The 20,243-nt window shown below is 38.0% G+C and overlaps 25 non-coding genes across 25 annotated transcripts; all 25 read left to right on the top strand.

Annotated features, from left to right (window-relative positions):
* The first annotated feature begins 253 nt into the window (after positions 1-253).
* LOC117352782 lies at positions 254-470 on the top strand. Its single transcript, XR_004537838.1, has one exon. It is a non-coding gene; the product is annotated as a small nucleolar RNA U3 (small nucleolar RNA).
* A 592-nt stretch (positions 471-1,062) lies between these two features.
* TRNAC-GCA lies at positions 1,063-1,134 on the top strand. Its single transcript has one exon. It is a non-coding gene; the product is annotated as a tRNA-Cys (tRNA).
* Positions 1,135-1,869: 735 nt separating this feature from the next.
* Positions 1,870-2,086, top strand: LOC117352805. Its single transcript, XR_004537861.1, has one exon. It is a non-coding gene; the product is annotated as a small nucleolar RNA U3 (small nucleolar RNA).
* A 592-nt stretch (positions 2,087-2,678) lies between these two features.
* On the top strand, positions 2,679-2,750 carry TRNAC-GCA. Its single transcript has one exon. It is a non-coding gene; the product is annotated as a tRNA-Cys (tRNA).
* Positions 2,751-3,485: 735 nt separating this feature from the next.
* Positions 3,486-3,702, top strand: LOC117352781. The gene has a single exon (XR_004537837.1). It is a non-coding gene; the product is annotated as a small nucleolar RNA U3 (small nucleolar RNA).
* A 591-nt stretch (positions 3,703-4,293) lies between these two features.
* Positions 4,294-4,365, top strand: TRNAC-GCA. Its single transcript has one exon. It is a non-coding gene; the product is annotated as a tRNA-Cys (tRNA).
* Positions 4,366-5,099: 734 nt separating this feature from the next.
* Positions 5,100-5,316, top strand: LOC117352804. Its single transcript, XR_004537860.1, has one exon. It is a non-coding gene; the product is annotated as a small nucleolar RNA U3 (small nucleolar RNA).
* Positions 5,317-5,916: 600 nt separating this feature from the next.
* TRNAC-GCA lies at positions 5,917-5,988 on the top strand. The gene has a single exon. It is a non-coding gene; the product is annotated as a tRNA-Cys (tRNA).
* Positions 5,989-6,723: 735 nt separating this feature from the next.
* LOC117352795 lies at positions 6,724-6,940 on the top strand. The gene has a single exon (XR_004537851.1). It is a non-coding gene; the product is annotated as a small nucleolar RNA U3 (small nucleolar RNA).
* Positions 6,941-7,538: 598 nt separating this feature from the next.
* Positions 7,539-7,610, top strand: TRNAC-GCA. The gene has a single exon. It is a non-coding gene; the product is annotated as a tRNA-Cys (tRNA).
* Positions 7,611-8,344: 734 nt separating this feature from the next.
* On the top strand, positions 8,345-8,561 carry LOC117352800. Its single transcript, XR_004537856.1, has one exon. It is a non-coding gene; the product is annotated as a small nucleolar RNA U3 (small nucleolar RNA).
* Positions 8,562-9,152: 591 nt separating this feature from the next.
* Positions 9,153-9,224, top strand: TRNAC-GCA. The gene has a single exon. It is a non-coding gene; the product is annotated as a tRNA-Cys (tRNA).
* Positions 9,225-9,958: 734 nt separating this feature from the next.
* LOC117352797 lies at positions 9,959-10,175 on the top strand. Its single transcript, XR_004537853.1, has one exon. It is a non-coding gene; the product is annotated as a small nucleolar RNA U3 (small nucleolar RNA).
* A 599-nt stretch (positions 10,176-10,774) lies between these two features.
* Positions 10,775-10,846, top strand: TRNAC-GCA. Its single transcript has one exon. It is a non-coding gene; the product is annotated as a tRNA-Cys (tRNA).
* A 733-nt stretch (positions 10,847-11,579) lies between these two features.
* On the top strand, positions 11,580-11,796 carry LOC117352780. The gene has a single exon (XR_004537836.1). It is a non-coding gene; the product is annotated as a small nucleolar RNA U3 (small nucleolar RNA).
* Positions 11,797-12,387: 591 nt separating this feature from the next.
* Positions 12,388-12,459, top strand: TRNAC-GCA. Its single transcript has one exon. It is a non-coding gene; the product is annotated as a tRNA-Cys (tRNA).
* Positions 12,460-13,193: 734 nt separating this feature from the next.
* Positions 13,194-13,410, top strand: LOC117352794. Its single transcript, XR_004537850.1, has one exon. It is a non-coding gene; the product is annotated as a small nucleolar RNA U3 (small nucleolar RNA).
* A 593-nt stretch (positions 13,411-14,003) lies between these two features.
* Positions 14,004-14,075, top strand: TRNAC-GCA. The gene has a single exon. It is a non-coding gene; the product is annotated as a tRNA-Cys (tRNA).
* A 734-nt stretch (positions 14,076-14,809) lies between these two features.
* LOC117352801 lies at positions 14,810-15,026 on the top strand. Its single transcript, XR_004537857.1, has one exon. It is a non-coding gene; the product is annotated as a small nucleolar RNA U3 (small nucleolar RNA).
* A 599-nt stretch (positions 15,027-15,625) lies between these two features.
* On the top strand, positions 15,626-15,697 carry TRNAC-GCA. Its single transcript has one exon. It is a non-coding gene; the product is annotated as a tRNA-Cys (tRNA).
* A 734-nt stretch (positions 15,698-16,431) lies between these two features.
* LOC117352779 lies at positions 16,432-16,648 on the top strand. Its single transcript, XR_004537835.1, has one exon. It is a non-coding gene; the product is annotated as a small nucleolar RNA U3 (small nucleolar RNA).
* Positions 16,649-17,243: 595 nt separating this feature from the next.
* On the top strand, positions 17,244-17,315 carry TRNAC-GCA. The gene has a single exon. It is a non-coding gene; the product is annotated as a tRNA-Cys (tRNA).
* A 734-nt stretch (positions 17,316-18,049) lies between these two features.
* On the top strand, positions 18,050-18,266 carry LOC117352803. The gene has a single exon (XR_004537859.1). It is a non-coding gene; the product is annotated as a small nucleolar RNA U3 (small nucleolar RNA).
* A 600-nt stretch (positions 18,267-18,866) lies between these two features.
* Positions 18,867-18,938, top strand: TRNAC-GCA. The gene has a single exon. It is a non-coding gene; the product is annotated as a tRNA-Cys (tRNA).
* A 736-nt stretch (positions 18,939-19,674) lies between these two features.
* Positions 19,675-19,891, top strand: LOC117352807. Its single transcript, XR_004537862.1, has one exon. It is a non-coding gene; the product is annotated as a small nucleolar RNA U3 (small nucleolar RNA).
* Positions 19,892-20,243: the final 352 nt, after the last annotated feature.

Here is a 20,243-nt window from a genome sequence, read left to right as displayed (position 1 = left end):
TCTTTAGTACTTGTCTGGGATTGGCTGACAGGTCACCATATGTAAAATAGGAGGTGTGGTTTTTGAAACAGTTGCCGAACAATTAGACATTGCAATGTATACCAACCCCAAAATATGTATCCGAGAAGATTTAAGTCCCAACCTGGCTCCATCTAGAAAGAACAAAGGCTCAGAAATCTTTATGTACTTTCCTCCTTTGAAAGTAATGTCTGGTAAGCAGCATGGAGAGAAATGAGGAAGAGCCACCTCAGTTAAGACTGTACTTTCTGGGATCATTTCTATAGGTTGTGACTGGAGAAATGTGTTAGAAAGTGTTTGGTCTCGCTGTCCACGAGGAAGAGCTTCAGTATTCTCTTCTGAGCATGAATTTGTCTTACAAGTCTGCTTTTACAGCTGGGCTGTGGGACTTTGATGATTGTTCTTAATCTCCTAGAGAGGAGTTAAGAAGAAGAGAGTACATACTGAGTGGACTATTTCTATGAGAGCAGAGTTGTTTTTATATGTTTCAGTAGGAAGTTTACAGAGTCCCGGAATTCATCCAGGGCGGGTTAAGCTTGGTTAATCGTAGTATTAATTTGTTCTCTCTTTCTAATGAAGGCGTTCTTTCTATTTCTCAGACCACCGTCTGTACGTTTTTGCTCAGTTTTAAAGATGCTAGAGCTTCTGTTTCTGTCTGTTTTATGTTTTTTTTTTAATTTTTAAGCTGATTCTTGTTTTCTTTTGTTTAAGAAGAAATGATTCTGAATCTACTTAATCAGACAAAAGATAAAATAAATAAAAAATTTCATTAAAAATAATAAAAACAAAGAAACATGTAGAAAAACAACCAAGTGACATTAAATGAGTGGGAGAGGGGAAAAAAAAAGTTGATTAGTACTGGGTTTCATTCCAATTCTCCCTGAAAATGGTGGTGCTTGGAGTCAAAGCTACAACATTGAGTTCTAGAATGCAAGATTGCCCCACTTAAGGTTTCTGATAAGCTATGCATAGTATGTGTGCTTTAAAGGTTCTGAGCCACATGAAAGAGAGCTCTTTTTAAAAGAAATGAAGAGTAACCTTTGTGGGGGCATAGCTCAGTGGTAGAGCATTTGACTGCAGATCAAGAGGTCCCTGGTTCAAATCCAGGTGCCCCCTTGTGCAAAGATGACTTGATCTTTATCTATATCCTTCAAAAATCAAAACCCTTTAATTTATTTACCGTACATCAACTAACTGAACTTTTAATACAAAGGCGTCTTCAATCTATTCCATTATCAATGAATTCATAAAATGGCCATGAAAATTAAAATTGAAAGCTGTACAAGCGTCCTTCATCTATGAACTTGAACACTTAAAGAGGGGGGTAATAGCCCTTACATCTTTGCTATCTTCAATGCAAAAAGTGCTCATGTCAAGACACCCTGCTTTTCGTCATGAGGGCTTTCTTCAGAGATATCATTGAAAATATTCAAAGATGCTTCCTTGCTTGGATATTTTCTGAAGAAATCTAGATTGTGCCACTGGACATCAAAGAGTGGCCCCGGTAAACGACATTTACGAGTATTCAGCTGGGAGCAGCTTGCTGCTGGTGCGAGGCTAATAGTTTTGGAATACACATCTTCTTGTTTTCAAGCATCTCTTTAGTACTTGTCTGGGATTGGCTGACAGGTCACCATATGTAAAATAGGAGGTGTGGTTTTTGAAACAGTTGCCGAACAATTAGACATTGCAATGTATACCAACCCCAAAATATGTATCCGAGAAGATTTAAGTCCCAACCTGGCTCCATCTAGAAAGAACAAAGGCTCAGAAATCTTTATGTACTTTCCTCCTTTGAAAGTAATGTCTGGTAAGCAGCATGGAGAGAAATGAGGAAGAACCACCTCAGTTAAGACTGTACTTTCTGGGACCATTTCTATAGGTTGTGACTGGAGAAATGTGTTAGAAAGTGTTTGGTCTCGCTGTCCACGAGGAAGAGCTTCAGTATTCTCTTTTGAGCATGAATTTGTCTTACAAGTTTGCTTTTACAGCTGGGCTGTGGGACTTTGATGATTATTCTTAATCTCCTAGAGAGGAGTTAAGAAGAAGAGAGAACATACTGAGTGGACTATTTCTATGAGAGCAGAGTTGTTTTTATATGTTTCAGTAGGAAGTTTACAGAGTCCCGGAATTCATCCAGGGCGGGTTAAGCTTGGTTAATCGTAGTATTAATTTGTTCTCTCTTTCTAATGAAGGCGTTCTTTCTATTTCTCAGACCACCGTCTGTACGTTTTTGCTCAGTTTTAAAGATGCTAGAGCTTCTGTTTCTGTCTGTTTTATGTTTTTTTTTTTTTAAGCTGATTCTTGCTTTTCTTTTGTTTAAGAAGAAATGATTCTGAATCTACTTAATCAGACAAAAGATAAAATAAATAAAAAATTTCATTAAAAATAATAAAAACAAAGAAACATGTAGAAAAACAACCAAGTGACATTAAATGAGTGGGAGAGTGGAAAAAAAAAGTTGATTAGTACTGGGTTTCATTCCAATTCTCCCTGAAAATGGTGGTGCTTGGAGTCAAAGCTACAACATTGAGTTCTAGAATGCAAGATTGCCCCACTTAAGGTAGTTTCTGATAAGCTATGCATAGTATGTGTGCTTTAAAGGTTCTGAGCCACATGAAAGAGAGCTCTTTTTAAAAGAAATGAAGAGCAACCTTTGTGGGGGCATAGCTCAGTGGTAGAGCATTTGACTGCAGATCAAGAGGTCCCTGGTTCAAATCCAGGTGCCCCCTTGTGCAAAGATGACTTGATCTTTATCTATATCCTTCAAAAATCAAAACCCTTTAATTTATTTACCGTACATCAACTAACTGAACTTTTAATACAAAGGCGTCTTCAATCTATTCCATTATCAATGAATTCATAAAATGGCCATGAAAATTAAAATTGAAAGCTGTACAAGCGTCCTTCATCTATGAACTTGAACACTTAAAGAGGGGGGTAATAGCCCTTACATCTTTGCTATCTTCAATGCAAAAAGTGCTCATGTCAAGACACCCTGCTTTTCGTCATGAGGGCTTTCTTCAGAGATATCATTGAAAATATTCATAGATGCTTCCTTGCTTGGATATTTTCTGAAGAAATCTAGATTGTGCCACTGGACATCAAAGAGTGGCCCCGGTAAACGACATTTACGAGTATTCAGCTGGGAGCAGCTGCTGCTGGTGCGAGGCTAATAGTTTTGGAATACACATCTTCTTGTTTTCAAGCATCTCTTTAGTACTTGTCTGGGATTGGCTGACAGGTCACCATATGTAAAATAGGAGGTGTGGTTTTTGAAACAGTTGCCGAACAATTAGACATTGCAATGTATACCAATCCCCAAAATATGTATCCGAGAAGATTTAAGTCCCAACCTGGCTCCATCTAGAAAGAACAAAGGCTCAGAAATCTTTATGTACTTTCCTCCTTTGAAAGTAATGTCTGGTAAGCAGCATGGAGAGAAATGAGGAAGAGCCACCTCAGTTAAGACTGTACTTTCTGGGATCATTTCTATAGGTTGTGACTGGAGAAATGTGTTAGAAAGTGTTTGGTCTCGCTGTCCACGAGGAAGAGCTTCAGTATTCTCTTCTGAGCATGAATTTGTCTTACAAGTCTGCTTTTACAGCTGGGCTGTGGGACTTTGATGATTGTTCTTAATCTCCTAGAGAGGAGTTAAGAAGAAGAGAGTACATACTGAGTGGACTATTTCTCTGAGAGCAGAGTTGTTTTTATATGTTTCAGTAGGAAGTTTACAGAGTCCCGGAATTCATCCAGGGCGGGTTAAGCTTGGTTAATCGTAGTATTAATTTGTTCTCTCTTTCTAATGAAGGCGTTCTTTCTATTTCTCAGACCACCGTCTGTACGTTTTTGCTCAGTTTTAAAGATGCTAGAGCTTCTGTTTCTGTCTGTTTTATGTTTTTTTTTAATTTTTAAGCTGATTCTTGTTTTCTTTTGTTTAAGAAGAAATGATTCTGAATCTACTTAATCAGACAAAAGATAAAATAAATAAAAAATTTCATTAAAAATAATAAAAACAAAGAAACATGTAGAAAAACAACCAAGTGACATTAAATGAGTGGGAGAGGGGAAAAAAAAAGTTGATTAGTACTGGGTTTCATTCCAATTCTCCCTGAAAATGGTGGTGCTTGGAGTCAAAGCTACAACATTGAGTTCTAGAATGCAAGATTGCCCCACTTAAGGTTTCTGATAAGCTATGCATAGTATGTGTGCTTTAAAGGTTCTGAGCCACATGAAAGAGAGCTCTTTTTAAAAGAAATGAAGAGTAACCTTTGTGGGGGCATAGCTCAGTGGTAGAGCATTTGACTGCAGATCAAGAGGTCCCTGGTTCAAATCCAGGTGCCCCCTTGCGCAAAGATGACTTGATCTTTATCTATATCCTTCAAAAATCAAAACCCTTTAATTTATTTACCGTACATCAACTAACTGAACTTTTAATACAAAGGCGTCTTCAATCTATTCCATTATCAATGAATTCATAAAATGGCCATGAAAATTAAAATTGAAAGCTGTACAAGCGTCCTTCATCTATGAACTTGAACACTTAAAGAGGGGGGTAATAGCCCTTACATCTTTGCTATCTTCAATGCAAAAAGTGCTCATGTCAAGACACCCTGCTTTTCGTCATGAGGGCTTTCTTCAGAGATATCATTGAAAATAATCATAGATGCTTCCTTGCTTGGATATTTTCTGAAGAAATCTAGATTGTGCCACTGGACATCAAAGAGTGGCCCCGGTAAACGACATTTACGAGTATTCAGCTGGGAGCAGCTGCTGCTGGTGCGAGGCTAATAGTTTTGGAATACACATCTTCTTGTTTTCAAGCATCTCTTTAGTACTTGTCTGGGATTGGCTGACAGGTCACCATATGTAAAATAGGAGGTGTGGTTTTTGAAACAGTTGCCGAACAATTAGACATTGCAATGTATACCATCCCCAAAATATGTATCCGAGAAGATTTAAGTCCCAACCTGGCTCCATCTAGAAAGAACAAAGGCTCAGAAATCTTTATGTACTTTCCTCCTGTGAAAGTAATGTCTGGTAAGCAGCATGGAGAGAAATGAGGAAGAACCACCTCAGTTAAGACTGTACTTTCTGGGACCATTTCTATAGGTTGTGACTGGAGAAATGTGTTAGAAAGTGTTTGGTCTCGCTGTCCACGACGAAGAGCTTCAGTATTCTCTTTTGAGCATGAATTTGTCTTACAAGTCTGCTTTTACAGCTGGGCTGTGGGACTTTGATGATTATTCTTAATCTCCTAGAGAGGAGTTAAGAAGAAGAGAGAACATACTGAGTGGACTATTTCTATGAGAGCAGAGTTGTTTTTATATGTTTCAGTAGGAAGTTTACAGAGTCCCGGAATTCATCCAGGGCGGGTTAAGCTTGGTTAATCGTAGTATTAATTTGTTCTCTCTTTCTAATGAAGGCGTTCTTTCTATTTCTCAGACCACCGTCTGTACGTTTTTGCTCAGTTTTAAAGATGCTAGAGCTTCTGTTTCTGTCTGTTTTATGTTTTTTTTATTTTATTTTGAAGCTGATTCTTGCTTTCTTTTGTTTAAGAAGAAATGATTCTGAATCTACTTAATCAGACAAAAGATAAAATAAATAAAAAATTTCATTAAAAATAATAAAAACAAAGAAACATGTAGAAAAACAACCAAGTGACATTAAATGAGTGGGAGAGTGGGAAAAAAAAGTTGATTAGTACTGGGTTTCATTGCAATTCTCCCTGAAAATGGTGGTGCTTGGAGTCAAAGCTACAACATTGAGTTCTAGAATGCAAGATTGCCCCACTTAAGGTAGATGTTTCTGATAAGCTATGCATAGTATGTGTGCTTTAAAGGTTCTGAGCCACATGAAAGAGAGCTCTTTTTAAAAGAAATGAAGAGCAACCTTTGTGGGGGCATAGCTCAGTGGTAGAGCATTTGACTGCAGATCAAGAGGTCCCTGGTTCAAATCCAGGTGCCCCCTTGTGCAAAGATGACTTGATCTTTATCTATATCCTTCAAAAATCAAAACCCTTTAATTTATTTACCGTACATCAACTAACTGAACTTTTAATACAAAGGCAGTCTTCAATCTATTCCATTATCAATGAATTCATAAAATGGCCATGAAAATTAAAATTGAAAGCTGTACAAGCGTCCTTCATCTATGAACTTGAACACTTAAAGAGGGGGGTAATAGCCCTTACATCTTTGCTATCTTCAATGCAAAAAGTGCTCATGTCAAGACACCCTGCTTTTCGTCATGAGGGCTTTCTTCAGAGATATCATTGAAAATATTCAAAGATGCTTCCTTGCTTGGATATTTTCTGAAGAAATCTAGATTGTGCCACTGGACATCAAAGAGTGGCCCCGGTAAACGACATTTACGAGTATTCAGCTGGGAGCAGCTGCTGCTGGTGCGAGGCTAATAGTTTTGGAATACACATCTTCTTGTTTTCAAGCATCTCTTTAGTACTTGTCTGGGATTGGCTGACAGGTCACCATATGTAAAATAGGAGGTGTGGTTTTTGAAACAGTTGCCGAACAATTAGACATTGCAATGTATACCATCCCCAAAATATGTATCCGAGAAGATTTAAGTCCCAACCTGGCTCCATCTAGAAAGAACAAAGGCTCAGAAATCTTTATGTACTTTCCTCCTGTGAAAGTAATGTCTGGTAAGCAGCATGGAGAGAAATGAGGAAGAGCCACCTCAGTTAAGACTGTACTTTCTGGGATCATTTCTATAGGTTGTGACTGGAGAAATGTGTTAGAAAGTGTTTGGTCTCGCTGTCCACGAGGAAGAGCTTCAGTATTCTCTTCTGAGCATGAATTTGTCTTACAAGTCTGCTTTTACAGCTGGGCTGTGGGACTTTGATGATTGTTCTTAATCTCCTAGAGAGGAGTTAAGAAGAAGGGAGTACATACTGAGTGGACTATTTCTCTGAGAGCAGAGTTGTTTTGATATGTTTCAGTAGGAAGTTTACAGAGTCCCGGAATTCATCCAGGGCGGGTTAAGCTTGGTTAATCGTAGTATTAATTTGTTCTCTTTTTCTAATGAAAGCGTTCTTTCTATTTCTCAGACCACTGTCTGTACGTTTTTGCTCAGTTTTAAAGATGCTAGAGCTTCTGTTTCTGTCTGTTTTATGTTTTTTTTTTTATTTTGAAGCTGATTCTTGCTTTCTTTTGTTTAAGAAGAAATGATTCTGAATCTACTTAATCAGACAAAAGATAAAATAAATAAAAAATTTCATTAAAAATAATAAAAACAAAGAAACATGTAGAAAAACAACCAAGTGACATTAAATGAGTGGGAGAGGGGAAAAAAAAAGTTGATTAGTACTGGGTTTCATTCCAATTCTCCCTGAAAATGGTGGTGCTTGGAGTCAAAGCTACAACATTGAGTTCTAGAATGCAAGATTGCCCCACTTAAGGTAGATGTTTCTGATAAGCTATGCATAGTATGTGTGCTTTAAAGGTTCTGAGCCACATGAAAGAGAGCTCTTTTTAAAAGAAATGAAGAGCAACCTTTGTGGGGGCATAGCTCAGTGGTAGAGCATTTGACTGCAGATCAAGAGGTCCCTGGTTCAAATCCAGGTATCCCCTTGTGCAAAGATGACTTGATCTTTATCTATATCCTTCAAAAATCAAAACCCTTTAATTTATTTACCGTACATCAACTAACTGAACTTTTAATACAAAGGCATCTTCAATCTATTCCATTATCAATGAATTCATAAAATGGCCATGAAAATTAAAATTGAAAGCTGTACAAGCGTCCTTCATCTATGAACTTGAACACTTAAAGAGGGGGGTAATAGCCCTTACATCTTTGCTATCTTCAATGCAAAAAGTGCTCATGTCAAGACACCCTGCTTTTCGTCATGAGGGCTTTCTTCAGAGATATCATTGAAAATATTCAAAGATGCTTCCTTGCTTGGATATTTTCTGAAGAAATCTAGATTGTGCCACTGGACATCAAAGAGTGGCCCCGGTAAACGACATTTACGAGTATTCAGCTGGGAGCAGCTGCTGCTGGTGCGAGGCTAATAGTTTTGGAATACACATCTTCTTGTTTTCAAGCATCTCTTTAGTACTTGTCTGGGATTGGCTGACAGGTCACCATATGTAAAATAGGAGGTGTGGTTTTTGAAACAGTTGCCGAACAATTAGACATTGCAATGTATACCATCCCCAAAATATGTATCCGAGAAGATTTAAGTCCCAACCTGGCTCCATCTAGAAAGAACAAAGGCTCAGAAATCTTTATGTACTTTCCTCCTGTGAAAGTAATGTCTGGTAAGCAGCATGGAGAGAAATGAGGAAGAGCCACCTCAGTTAAGACTGTACTTTCTGGGATCATTTCTATAGGTTGTGACTGGAGAAATGTGTTAGAAAGTGTTTGGTCTCGCTGTCCACGAGGAAAAGCTTCAGTATTCTCTTCTGAGCATGAATTTGTCTTACAAGTCTGCTTTTACAGCTGGGCTGTGGGACTTTGATGATTATTCTTAATCTCCTAGAGAGGAGTTAAGAAGAAGAGAGTACATACTGAGTGGACTATTTCTATGAGAGCAGAGTTGTTTTTATATGTTTCAGTAGGAAGTTTACAGAGTCCCGGAATTCATCCAGGGCGGGTTAAGCTTGGTTAATCGTAGTATTAATTTGTTCTCTCTTTCTAATGAAGGCGTTCTTTCTATTTCTCAGACCACCGTCTGTACGTTTTTGCTCAGTTTTAAAGATGCTAGAGCTTCTGTTTCTGTCTGTTTTATGTTTTTTTTTTTATTTTGAAGCTGATTCTTGCTTTCTTTTGTTTAAGAAGAAATGATTCTGAATCTACTTAATCAGACAAAAGATAAAATAAATAAAAAATTTCATTAAAAATAATAAAAACAAAGAAACATGTAGAAAAACAACCAAGTGACATTAAATGAGTGGGAGAGTGGAAAAAAAAGTTGATTAGTACTGGGTTTCATTCCAATTCTCCCTGAAAATGGTGGTGCTTGGAGTCAAAGCTACAACATTGAGTTCTAGAATGCAAGATTGCCCCACTTAAGGTTTCTGATAAGCTATGCATAGTATGTGTGCTTTAAAGGTTTTGAGCCACATGAAAGAGAGCTCTTTTTAAAAGAAATGAAGAGTAACCTTTGTGGGGGCATAGCTCAGTGGTAGAGCATTTGACTGCAGATCAAGAGGTCCCTGGTTCAAATCCAGGTGCCCCCTTGTGCAAAGATGACTTAATCTTTATCTATATCCTTCAAAAATCAAAACCCTTTAATTTATTTACCGTACATCAACTAACTGAACTTTTAATACAAAGGCATCATCAATCTATTCCATTATCAATGAATTCATAAAATGGCCATGAAAATTAAAATTGAAAGCTGTACAAGCGTCCTTCATCTATGAACTTGAACACTTAAAGAGGGGGGTAATAGCCCTTACATCTTTGCTATCTTCAATGCAAAAAGTGCTCATGTCAAGACACCCTGCTTTTCGTCATGAGGGCTTTCTTCAGAGATATCATTGAAAATATTCAAAGATGCTTCCTTGCTTGGATATTTTCTGAAGAAATCTAGATTGTGCCACTGGACATCAAAGAGTGGCCTCGGTAAACGACATTTACGAGTATTCAGCTGGGAGCAGCTGCTGCTGGTGCGAGGCTAATAGTTTTGGAATACACATCTTCTTGTTTTCAAGCATCTCTTTAGTACTTGTCTGGGATTGGCTGACAGGTCACCATATGTAAAATAGGAGGTGTGGTTTTTGAAACAGTTGCCGAACAATTAGACATTGCAAAGTATACCAACCCCAAAATATGTATCCGAGAAGATTTAAGTCCCAACCTGGCTCCATCTAGAAAGAACAAAGGCTCAGAAATCTTTATGTACTTTCCTCCTGTGAAAGTAATGTCTGGTAAGCAGCATGGAGAGAAATGAGGAAGAGCCACCTCAGTTAAGACTGTACTTTCTGGGATCATTTCTATAGGTTGTGACTGGAGAAATGTGTTAGAAAGTGTTTGGTCTCGCTGTCCACAAGGAAGAGCTTCAGTATTCTCTTCTGAGCATGAATTTGTCTTACAAGTCTGATTTTACAGCTGGGCTGTGGGACTTTGATGATTGTTCTTAATCTCCTATAGAGGAGTTAAGAAGAAGAGAGTACATACTGAGTGGACTATTTCTATGAGAGCAGAGTTGTTTTTATATGTTTCAGTAGGAAGTTTACAGAGTCCCGGAATTCATCCAGGGCGGGTTAAGCTTGGTTAATCGTAGTATTAATTTGTTCTCTCTTTCTAATGAAGGCGTTCTTTCTATTTCTCAGACCACCGTCTGTACGTTTTTGCTCAGTTTTAAAGATGCTAGAGCTTCTGTTTCTGTCTGTTTTATGTTTTTTTTTTTTATTTTGAAGCTGATTCTTGCTTTCTTTTGTTTAAGAAGAAATGATTCTGAATCTACTTAATCAGACAAAAGATAAAATAAATAAAAAATTTCATTAAAAATAATAAAAACAAAGAAACATGTAGAAAAACAACCAAGTGACATTAAATGAGTTTGAGAGTGGGAAAAAAAAGTTGATTAGTACTGGGTTTCATTGCAATTCTCCCTGAAAATGGTGGTGCTTGGAGTCAAAGCTACAACATTGAGTTCTAGAATGCAAGATTGCCCCACTTAAGGTAGATGTTTCTGATAAGCTATGCATAGTATGTGTGCTTTAAAGGTTCTGAGCCACATGAAAGAGAGCTCTTTTTAAAAGAAATGAAGAGCAACTTTTGTGGGGGCATAGCTCAGTGGTAGAGCATTTGACTGCAGATCAAGAGGTCCCTGGTTCAAATCCAGGTGCCCCCTTGTGCAAAGATGACTTGATCTTTATCTATATCCTTCAAAAATCAAAACCCTTTAATTTATTTACCGTACATCAACTAACTGAACTTTTAATACAAAGGCGTCTTCAATCTATTCCATTATCAATGAATTCATAAAATGGCCATGAAAATTAAAATTGAAAGCTGTACAAGCGTCCTTCATCTATGAACTTGAACACTTAAAGAGGGGGGTAATAGCCCTTACATCTTTGCTATCTTCAATGCAAAAAGTGCTCATGTCAAGACACCCTGCTTTTCGTCATGAGGGCTTTCTTCAGAGATATCATTGAAAATATTCAGAGATGCTTTCTTGCTTGGATATTTTTGAAGAAATCTAGATTGTGCCACTGGACATCAAAGAGTGGCCCCGGTAAACGACATTTACGAGTATTCAGCTGGGAGCAGCTGCTGCTGGTGCGAGGCTAATAGTTTTGGAATACACATCTTCTTGTTTTCAAGCATCTCTTTAGTACTTGTCTGGGATTGGCTGACAGGTCACCATATGTAAAATAGGAGGTGTGGTTTTTGAAACAGTTGCCGAACAATTAGACATTGCAATGTATACCATCCCCAAAATATGTATCCGAGAAGATTTAAGTCCCAACCTGGCTCCATCTAGAAAGAACAAAGGCTCAGAAATCTTTATGTACTTTCCTCCTGTGAAAGTAATGTCTGGTAAGCAGCATGGAGAGAAATGAGGAAGAGCCACCTCAGTTAAGACTGTACTTTCTGGGATCATTTCTATAGGTTGTGACTGGAGAAATGTGTTAGAAAGTGTTTGGTCTCGCTGTCCACGAGGAAGAGCTTCAGTATTCTCTTCTGAGCATGAATTTGTCTTACAAGTCTGCTTTTACAGCTGGGCTGTGGGACTTTGATGATTGTTCTTAATCTCCTAGAGAGGAGTTAAGAAGAAGAGAGTACATACTGAGTGGACTATTTCTATGAGAGCAGAGTTGTTTTGATATGTTTCAGTAGGAAGTTTACAGAGTCCCGGAATTCATCCAGGGCGGGTTAAGCTTGGTTAATCGTAGTATTAATTTGTTCTCTCTTTCTAATGAAGGCGTTCTTTCTATTTCTCAGACCACCGTCTGTACGTTTTTGCTCAGTTTTAAAGATGCTAGAGCTTCTGTTTCTGTCTGTTTTATGTTTTTTTTTAATTTTGAAGCTGATTCTTGCTTTCTTTTGTTTAAGAAGAAATGATTCTGAATCTACTTAATCAGACAAAAGATAAAATAAATAAAAAATTTCATTAAAAATAATAAAAACAAAGAAACATGTAGAAAAACAACCAAGTGACATTAAATGAGTGGGAGAGGGGAAAAAAAAAGTTGATTAGTACTGGGTTTCATTCCAATTCTCCCTGAAAATGGTGGTGCTTGGAGTCAAAGCTACAACATTGAGTTCTAGAATGCAAGATTGCCCCACTTAAGGTTTCTGATAAGCTATGCATAGTATGTGTGCTTTAAAGGTTCTGAGCCACATGAAAGAGAGCTCTTTTTAAAAGAAATGAAGAGCAACCTTTGTGGGGGCATAGCTCAGTGGTAGAGCATTTGACTGCAGATCAAGAGGTCCCTGGTTCAAATCCAGGTGCCCCCTTGCGCAAAGATGACTTGATCTTTATCTATATCCTTCAAAAATCAAAACCCTTTAATTTATTTACCGTACATCAACTAACTGAACTTTTAATACAAAGGCGTCTTCAATCTATTCCATTATCAATGAATTCATAAAATGGCCATGAAAATTAAAATTGAAAGCTGTACAAGCGTCCTTCATCTATGAACTTGAACACTTAAAGAGGGGGGTAATAGCCCTTACATCTTTGCTATCTTCAATGCAAAAAGTGCTCATGTCAAGACACCCTGCTTTTCGTCATGAGGGCTTTCTTCAGAGATATCATTGAAAATATTCAAAGATGCTTCCTTGCTTGGATATTTTCTGAAGAAATCTAGATTGTGCCACTGGACATCAAAGAGTGGCCCCGGTAAACGACATTTACGAGTATTCAGCTGGGAGCAGCTGCTGCTGGTGCGAGGCTAATAGTTTTGGAATACACATCTGCTTGTTTTCAAGCATCTCTTTAGTACTTGTCTGGGATTGGCTGACAGGTCACCATATGTAAAATAGGAGGTGTGGTTTTTGAAACAGTTGCCGAACAATTAGACATTGCAATGTATACCATCCCCAAAATATGTATCCGAGAAGATTTAAGTCCCAACCTGGCTCCATCTAGAAAGAACAAAGGCTCAGAAATCTTTATGTACTTTCCTCCTGTGAAAGTAATGTCTGGTAAGCAGCATGGAGAGAAATGAGGAAGAGCCACCTCAGTTAAGACTGTACTTTCTGGGATCATTTCTATAGGTTGTGACTGGAGAAATGTGTTAGAAAGTGTTTGGTCTCGCTGTCCACGAGGAAGAGCTTCAGTATTCTCTTCTGAGCATGAATTTGTCTTACAAGTCTGCTTTTACAGCTGGGCTGTGGGACTTTGATGATTGTTCCTAATCTCCTAGAGAGGAGTTAAGAAGAAGAGAGTACATACTGAGTGGACTATTTCTCTGAGAGCAGAGTTGTTTTTATATGTTTCAGTAGGAAGTTTACAGAGTCCCGGAATTCATCCAGGGCGGGTTAAGCTTGGTTAATTGTAGTATTAATTTGTTCTCTCTTTCTAATGAAGGCGTTCTTTCTATTTCTCAGACCACCGTCTGTACGTTTTTGCTCAGTTTTAAAGATGCTAGAGCTTCTGTTTCTGTCTGTTTTATGTTTTTTTTTTTTTTTTTTAAGCTGATTCTTGTTTTCTTTTGTTTAAGAAGAAATGATTCTGAATCTACTTAATCAGACAAAAGATAAAATAAATAAAAAATTTCATTAAAAATAATAAAAACAAAGAAACATGTAGAAAAACAACCAAGTGACATTAAATGAGTGGGAGAGGGGAAAAAAAAAGTTGATTAGTACTGGGTTTCATTCCAATTCTCCCTGAAAATGGTGGTGCTTGGAGTCAAAGCTACAACATTGAGTTCTAGAATGCAAGATTGCCCCACTTAAGGTTTCTGATAAGCTATGCATAGTATGTGTGCTTTAAAGGTTCTGAGCCACATGAAAGAGAGCTCTTTTTAAAAGAAATGAAGAGTAACCTTTGTGGGGGCATAGCTCAGTGGTAGAGCATTTGACTGCAGATCAAGAGGTCCCTGGTTCAAATCCAGGTGCCCCCTTGCGCAAAGATGACTTAATCTTTATCTATATCCTTCAAAAATCAAAACCCTTTAATTTATTTACCCTACATCAACTAACTGAACTTTTAATACAAAGGCATCTTCAATCTATTCCATTATCAATGAATTCATAAAATGGCCATGAAAATTAAAATTGAAAGCTGTACAAGCGTCCTTCATCTATGAACTTGAACACTTAAAGAGGGGGGTAATAGCCCTTACATCTTTGCTATCTTCAATGCAAAAAGTGCTCATGTCAAGACACCCTGCTTTTCGTCATGAGGGCTTTCTTCAGAGATATCATTGAAAATATTCAAAGATGCTTCCTTGCTTGGATATTTTCTGAAGAAATCTAGATTGTGCCACTGGACATCAAAGAGTGGCCCCGGTAAACGACATTTACGAGTATTCAGCTGGGAGCAGCTGCTGCTGGTGCGAGGCTAATAGTTTTGGAATACACATCTTCTTGTTTTCAAGCATCTCTTTAGTACTTGTCTGGGATTGGCTGACAGGTCACCATATGTAAAATAGGAGGTGTGGTTTTTGAAACAGTTGCCGAACAATTAGACATTGCAATGTATACCAACCCCAAAATATGTATCCGAGAAGATTTAAGTCCCAACCTGGCTCCATCTAGAAAGAACAAAGGCTCAGAAATCTTTATGTACTTTCCTCATGTGAAAGTAATGTCTGGTAAGCAGCATGGAGAGAAATGAGGAAGAACCACCTCAGTTAAGACTGTACTTTCTGGGACCATTTCTATAGGTTGTGACTGGAGAAATGTGTTAGAAAGTGTTTGGTCTCGCTGTCCACGACGAAGAGCTTCAGTATTCTCTTCTGAGCATGAATTTGTCTTACAAGTCTGCTTTTACAGCTGGGCTGTGGGACTTTGATGATTATTCTTAATCTCCTAGAGAGGAGTTAAGAAGAAGAGAGTACATACTGAGTGGACTATTTCTATGAGAGCAGAGTTGTTTTTATATGTTTCAGTAGGAAGTTTACAGAGTCCCGGAATTCATCCAGGGCGGGTTAAGCTTGGTTAATCGTAGTATTAATTTGTTCTCTCTTTCTAATGAAGGCGTTCTTTCTATTTCTCAGACCACCGTCTGTACGTTTTTGCTCAGTTTTAAAGATGCTAGAGCTTCTGTTTCTGTCTGTTTTATGTTTTTTTTTTAATTTTGAAGCTGATTCTTGCTTTCTTTTGTTTAAGAAGAAATGATTCTGAATCTACTTAATCAGACAAAAGATAATATAAATAAAAAATTTCATTAAAAAAAAATAAAAACAAAGAAACATGTAGAAAAACAACCAAGTGACATTAAATGAGTGGGAGAGGGGAAAAAAAAAGTTGATTAGTACTGGGTTTCATTGCAATTCTCCCTGAAAATGGTGGTGCTTGGAGTCAAAGCTACAACATTGAGTTCTAGAATGCAAGATTGCCCCACTTAAGGTAGATGTTTCTGATAAGCTATGCATAGTATGTGTGCTTTAAAGGTTCTGAGCCACATGAAAGAGAGCTCTTTTTAAAAGAAATGAAGAGCAACTTTTGTGGGGGCATAGCTCAGTGGTAGAGCATTTGACTGCAGATCAAGAGGTCCCTGGTTCAAATCCAGGTGCCCCCTTGCGCAAAGATTACTTGATCTTTATCTATATCCTTCAAAAATCAAAACCCTTTAATTTATTTACCGTACATCAACTAACTGAACTTTAAATACAAAGGCGTCTTCAATCTATTCCATTATCAATGAATTCATAAAATGGCCATGAAAATTAAAATTGAAAGCTGTACAAGCGTCCTTCATCTATGAACTTGAACACTAAAGAGGGGGGTAATAGCCCTTACATCTTTGCTATCTTCAATGCAAAAAGTGCTCATGTCAAGACACCCTGCTTTTCGTCATGAGGGCTTTCTTCAGAGATATCATTGAAAATATTCAGAGATGCTTTCCTTGCTTGGATATTTTCTGAAGAAATCTAGATTGTGCCACTGGACATCAAAGAGTGGCCCCGGTAAACGACATTTACGAGTATTCAGCTGGGAGCAGCTGCTGCTGGTGCGAGGCTAATAGTTTTGGAATACACATCTTCTTGTTTTCAAGCATCTCTTTAGTACTTGTCTGGGATTGGCTGACAGGTCACCATATGTAAAATAGGAGGTGTGGTTTTTGAAACAGTTGCCGAACAATTAGACATTGCAATGTATACCATCCCCAAAATATGTATCCGAGAAGATTTAAGTCCCAACCTGGCTCCATCTAGAAAGAACAAAGGCTCAGAAATCTTTATGTACTTTCCTCCTTTGAAAGTAATGTCTGGTAAGCAGCATGGAGAGAAATGAGGAAGAGCCACCTCAGTTAAGACTGTACTTTCTGGGATCATTTCTATAGGTTGTGACTGGAGAAATGTGTTAGAAAGTGTTTGGTCTCGCTGTCCACGAGGAAGAGCTTCAGTATTCTCTTCTGAGCATGAATTTGTCTTACAAGTCTGCTTTTACAGCTGGGCTGTGGGACTTTGATGATTGTTCTTAATCTCCTAGAGAGGAGTTAAGAAGAAGAGAGTACATACTGAGTGGACTATTTCTCTGAGAGCAGAGTTGTTTTTATATGTTTCAGTAGGAAGTTTACAGAGTCCCGGAATTCATCCAGGGCGGGTTAAGCTTGGTTAATCGTAGTATTAATTTGTTCTCTTTTTCTAATGAAGGCGTTCTTTCTATTTCTCAGACCACTGTCTGTACGTTTTTGCTCAGTTTTAAAGATGCTAGAGCTTCTGTTTCTGTCTGTTTTATGTTTTTTTTTTTATTTTGAAGCTGATTCTTGCTTTCTTTTGTTTAAGAAGAAATGATTCTGAATCTACTTAATCAGACAAAAGATAAAATAAATAAAAAATTTCATTAAAAATAATAAAAACAAAGAAACATGTAGAAAAACAACCAAGTGACATTAAATGAGTGGGAGAGGGGAAAAAAAAAGTTGATTAGTACTGGGTTTCATTCCAATTCTCCCTGAAAATGGTGGTGCTTGGAGTCAAAGCTACAACATTGAGTTCTAGAATGCAAGATTGCCCCACTTAAGGTATGTTCTGATAAGCTATGCATAGTATGTGTGCTTTAAAGGTTCTGAGCCACATGAAAGAGAGCTCTTTTTAAAAGAAATGAAGAGCAACCTTTGTGGGGGCATAGCTCAGTGGTAGAGCATTTGACTGCAGATCAAGAGGTCCCTGGTTCAAATCCAGGTGCCCCCTTGCGCAAAGATGACTTGATCTTTATCTATATCCTTCAAAAATCAAAACCCTTTAATTTATTTACCGTACATCAACTAACTGAACTTTTAATACAAAGGCGTCTTCAATCTATTCCATTATCAATGAATTCATAAAATGGCCATGAAAATTAAAATTGAAAGCTGTACAAGCATCCTTCATCTATGAACTTGAACACTTAAAGAGGGGGGTAATAGCCCTTACATCTTTGCTATCTTCAATGCAAAAAGTGCTCATGTCAAGACACCCTGCTTTTCGTCATGAGGGCTTTCATCAGAGATATCATTGAAAATATTCAAAGATGCTTCCTTGCTTGGATATTTTCTGAAGAAATCTAGATTGTGCCACTGGACATCAAAGAGTGGTCCCGGTAAACGACATTTACGAGTATTCAGCTGGGAGCAGCTGCTGCTGGTGCGAGGCTAATAGTTTTGGAATACACATCTTCTTGTTTTCAAGCATCTCTTTAGTACTTGTCTGGGATTGGCTGACAGGTCACCATATGTAAAATAGGAGGTGTGGTTTTTGAAACAGTTGCCGAACAATTAGACATTGCAATGTATACCATCCCCAAAATATGTATCCGAGAAGATTTAAGTCCCAACCTGGCTCCATCTAGAAAGAACAAAGGCTCAGAAATCTTTATGTACTTTCCTCCTGTGAAAGTAATGTCTGGTAAGCAGCATGGAGAGAAATGAGGAAGAGCCACCTCAGTTAAGACTGTACTTTCTGGGATCATTTCTGTAGGTTGTGACTGGAGAAATGTGTTAGAAAGTGTTTGGTCTTGCTGTCCACAAGGAAGAACTTCAGTATTCTCTTCTGAGCATGACTTTGTTTTACAAGTCTGCTTTTACAGCTGGGCTGTGGGACTTTGATGATTGTTCTTAATCTCCTAGAGAGGAGTTAAGAAGAAGAGAGTACATACTGAGTGGACTATTTCTATGAGAGCAGAGTTGTTTTTATATGTTTCAGTAGGAAGTTTACAGAGTCCCGGAATTCATCCAGGGCGGGTTAAGCTTGGTTAATCGTAGTATTAATTTGTTCTCTCTTTCTAATGAAGGCGTTCTTTCTATTTCTCAGACCACCGTCTGTACGTTTTTGCTCAGTTTTAAAGATGCTAGAGCTTCTGTTTCTGTCTGTTTTATGTTTTTTTTTTTAATTTTGAAGCTGATTCTTGCTTTCTTCTGTTTAAGAAGAAATGATTCTGAATCTACTTAATCAGACAAAAGATAAAATAAATAAAAAATTTCATTAAAAATAATAAAAACAAAGAAACATGTAGAAAAACAACCAAGTGACATTAAATGAGTGGGAGAGGGGAAAAAAAAAAGTTGATTAGTACTGGGTTTCATTCCAATTCTCCCTGAAAATGGTGGTGCTTGGAGTCAAAGCTACAACATTGAGTTCTAGAATGCAAGATTGCCCCACTTAAGGTAGATGTTTCTGATAAGCTATGCATAGTATGTGTGCTTTAAAGGTTCTGAGCCACATGAAAGAGAGCTCTTTTTAAAAGAAATGAAGAGCAACCTTTGTGGGGGCATAGCTCAGTGGTAGAGCATTTGACTGCAGATCAAGAGGTCCCTGGTTCAAATCCAGGTGCCCCCTTGCGCAAAGATGACTTGATCTTTATCTATATCCTTCAAAAATCAAAACCCTTTAATTTATTTACCGTACATCAACTAACTGAACTTTTAATACAAAGGCGTCTTCAATCTATTCCATTATCAATGAATTCATAAAATGGCCATGAAAATTAAAATTGAAAGCTGTACAAGCGTCCTTCATCTATGAACTTGAACACTTAAAGAGGGGGGTAATAGCCCTTACATCTTTGCTATCTTCAATGCAAAAAGTGCTCATGTCAAGACACCCTGCTTTTCGTCATGAGGGCTTTCTTCAGAGATATCATTGAAAATATTCAAAGATGCTTCCTTGCTTGGATATTTTCTGAAGAAATCTAGATTGTGCCACTGGACATCAAAGAGTGGCCCCTGGTAAACGACATTTACGAGTATTCAGCTGGGAGCAGCTGCTGCTGGTGCGAGGCTAATAGTTTTGGAATACACATCTTCTTGTTTTCAAGCATCTCTTTAGTACTTGTCTGGGATTGGCTGACAGGTCACCATATGTAAAATAGGAGGTGTGGTTTTTGAAACAGTTGCCGAATCAATTAGACATTGCAATGTATACCATCCCCAAAATATGTATCCGAGAAGATTTAAGTCCCAACCTGGCTCCATCTAGAAAGAACAAAGGCTCAGAAATCTTTATGTACTTTCCTCCTGTGAAAGTAATGTCTGGTAAGCAGCATGGAGAGAAATGAGGAAGAGCCACCTCAGTTAAGACTGTACTTTCTGGGATCATTTCTATAGGTTGTGACTGGAGAAATGTGTTGGAAAGTGTTTGGTTTCGCTATCCACGAAGAAGAGCTTCAGTATTCTGTTCTGAGCATGATTTTGTCTTACAAGTCTGCTTTTACAGCTGGGCTGTGGGACCTTGGTTTGATATAACAGTATTATAATCCTAGCACCATCTATCTGAAAACTAAACTGAGTGTTTGTTCACCATTTATCGGGGAATAAGCCCAGTGTCCATTTACTGGAGCTCTTATGCTCAGAGAAAGTTTCAGGCTTAATGAGGATTAAGCACTAAAGCCCATATTCCACCTCTCAATGGTCATCCAGGTGTTCCTGTTTGCATGAAGTCATATTATGCTCCTTACTGTTGGGAGTCCATTAATGAACTCCCTGTCAGTTCAGGGTGAGGTCCCTCTTGACCCCTCCTCAAAATGTCCCCCAAGGATTGAGGGGTCCACATCAGAGCTCCTCTCCCTATCAGGAGTCCAGTTTAAGGTTCTATGAGTCTCTTTTCTTTACAAATCCCCACTTTTCTCTGCCACTTGATTCTTAT

The sequence above is a fragment of the Geotrypetes seraphini genome, chromosome 1, assembly GCF_902459505.1.
Source record: "Geotrypetes seraphini chromosome 1, aGeoSer1.1, whole genome shotgun sequence".
NCBI classification, from domain to species: Eukaryota; Metazoa; Chordata; class Amphibia; order Gymnophiona; family Dermophiidae; genus Geotrypetes; species Geotrypetes seraphini.
This window is presented reverse-complemented; position numbering and strand designations above follow the sequence as displayed.